This window comes from Macrobrachium nipponense, chromosome 7 (assembly GCF_015104395.2).
Source record: "Macrobrachium nipponense isolate FS-2020 chromosome 7, ASM1510439v2, whole genome shotgun sequence".
In the NCBI taxonomy this organism is placed as follows: domain Eukaryota; kingdom Metazoa; phylum Arthropoda; class Malacostraca; order Decapoda; family Palaemonidae; genus Macrobrachium; species Macrobrachium nipponense.
In genome coordinates, this window is record NC_061109.1 from 100,446,252 (window position 1) to 100,448,236 (window position 1,985).

Here is a 1,985-nt window from a genome sequence, read left to right on the forward strand (position 1 = left end):
AGTGTTCGTTACAGAGAAATATGGTATTGCCCAAAAACGTGCTTGCACTGTCTCTGAAACCCATAGTAGACATGCTGCTTAGTTGTCAATCAAGTTTTTATAACCAAGTATTTTTTACAAGCTAGCTATTGAATAAATTTTTTTCTCAGTCAAAACATATCGCCCCTCAATGCTAACTTTCCTCTTTTAACGACTTTCTGGTCATTGCAAATTCGGCCATAATTTCTTATGGTGCGACAAGACAGAGGCCCATGGACCGAAACGATTGCGTCACACTACGGCGATAATCCAGCAGTAAAACATCTTCATATATCCAAAAAGTAAATAATAAAGATATATAAGCGCATTACGATTATAACAATTACATGTATAGCTGATAACAATCTGCATGAATAAACTGGTAAACTGGTTCTGCAATGACAGTTGAGTATAGCAATTATTTACAAATAGGTACGAAAGTCAAGATGTCGTGACGTCATAATACAGAACTTGAAAGAACGTTCTAATTCAGAAAAATAATTACTAAATTTTTGAGTCAGAGTCGAGTTACTTTTCAATAACGAATATTCAAATTAATCATCATAAATATGTAAAATATTGATGTTTTACTACTTTTATTTAAAATTAGCCAAGAGCACGCTTCTCGTCATCATCTACCCAAACAGCTGTTTACGCCTGGCTTGTTGTTGATGAGAAATCGTGTTTCGATTGTTGTGATAAAAGTGCTCCAGCGTCTGTGGGTACAAGTGGTGTGCGGATTTATCACAGGAAATGGTTAGTTTATTGACACAAGCTACTCCGTAACACTCGAGATGGCGTCAATCTTCTAAATACCTCGAGTTGTAAGTAAAAATGTTTTGAAACGCGTTTTTTTTGGTGAGATTTGCACTACGTTTGAGACCGTTTTCAGTACCCTCTGTTTAAATCTTAAAATTTGGCCTTAATTTCTAACTTTGGAGAAAATACTTACTTCGAAAGGAGAGTAGAGGTCTTTAGCTCCGTTTCTCCAACAACAAGTCGCGACTGATGCCCATCTCGGGTGTCAGACGCGTTATAATGTACTTTTTCGGAGGGTGGCTTGCATTGATGGTAGGTGGCCTGCTTGGCCTGCTGTGATGTTCTACCCTAGGAGCCTAGGTACTAGGTAGCCTATATAATGTAGAGACGTAAGGACACAGCTAAACAACTCTAGTATCGCGCTGAGTTAATCGAACGATTCCAAGATGTTTTCCTTTCCTATTCCCCTTAAAACAATGGAAATAAACATAAAATAGACTATTGTTCACTAACCTGCGATTCGCGAAGACCGAAGACTCAGTATTACTCAGAAATCAGTAAAGTAATAGTAGTAGTAAGCGAGATTTGCCTTTGAAATGACTCCCTTGTTCGTTCTCTTGCGCCGTTGCATGCTTAACTTTATTTCCCCCGTAATACCATAAATCTTTTATAAATTCATTCGTATTTTCAATTTCTACTTTCGACAGACATGCAAATATAAATATATTTGCCATCAATTCTTCTTCATTTTATTGATATGGCTGCTGCAGAAATCTATGTCTATTCCTGGAGAGCAGAGTAAGAAATGTTCTAAGTTTTCAGTTATTCCTTAACAGCACAATCATGTTTTATTTTCCTCTTTTTAATCTACTCCTAACGTTTTATTCTGTTGTGCCTAGTCTAGCCCTACTGTTCGGCACTGTTTTTTCGTTGTTATACCAGATTTCTTCTCTTATATTTCTTTATATTTCATATAGATTTTTCAGGTTGTCTTGTCATTTATTCCTATTACCATGCCCCCCCCCCCTCCCCCCAGTTATTTACCATTTCTTTTCACTACTTACCTTTGAGTGATTCAATTTTACTTAAATTTGTGTTTATTTCTTTCAGATACTATTTCACTTGCATAATCCATGAGGGTTTCTTATTTTCATATTGGTCTATGGTTATTTCATATAGGAGCCTATTTCCACCACTCTAAAATGTAT

General features: G+C 36.3%; 1 protein-coding gene across 1 annotated transcript in view; it reads right to left on the minus strand.

The window, feature by feature from the left end:
- Positions 1-1,443, minus strand: part of LOC135217786 (vacuolar-sorting protein SNF8-like) — a 106,666-nt gene extending 105,223 nt beyond the window's left edge. Inside the window, exon 1 of the mRNA XM_064253815.1 lies at positions 1,291-1,443. The gene's annotated coding sequence lies outside the window, so the exon portion shown is untranslated. The remainder of the gene's footprint in view (positions 1-1,290) is intronic.
- Positions 1,444-1,985: the final 542 nt, after the last annotated feature.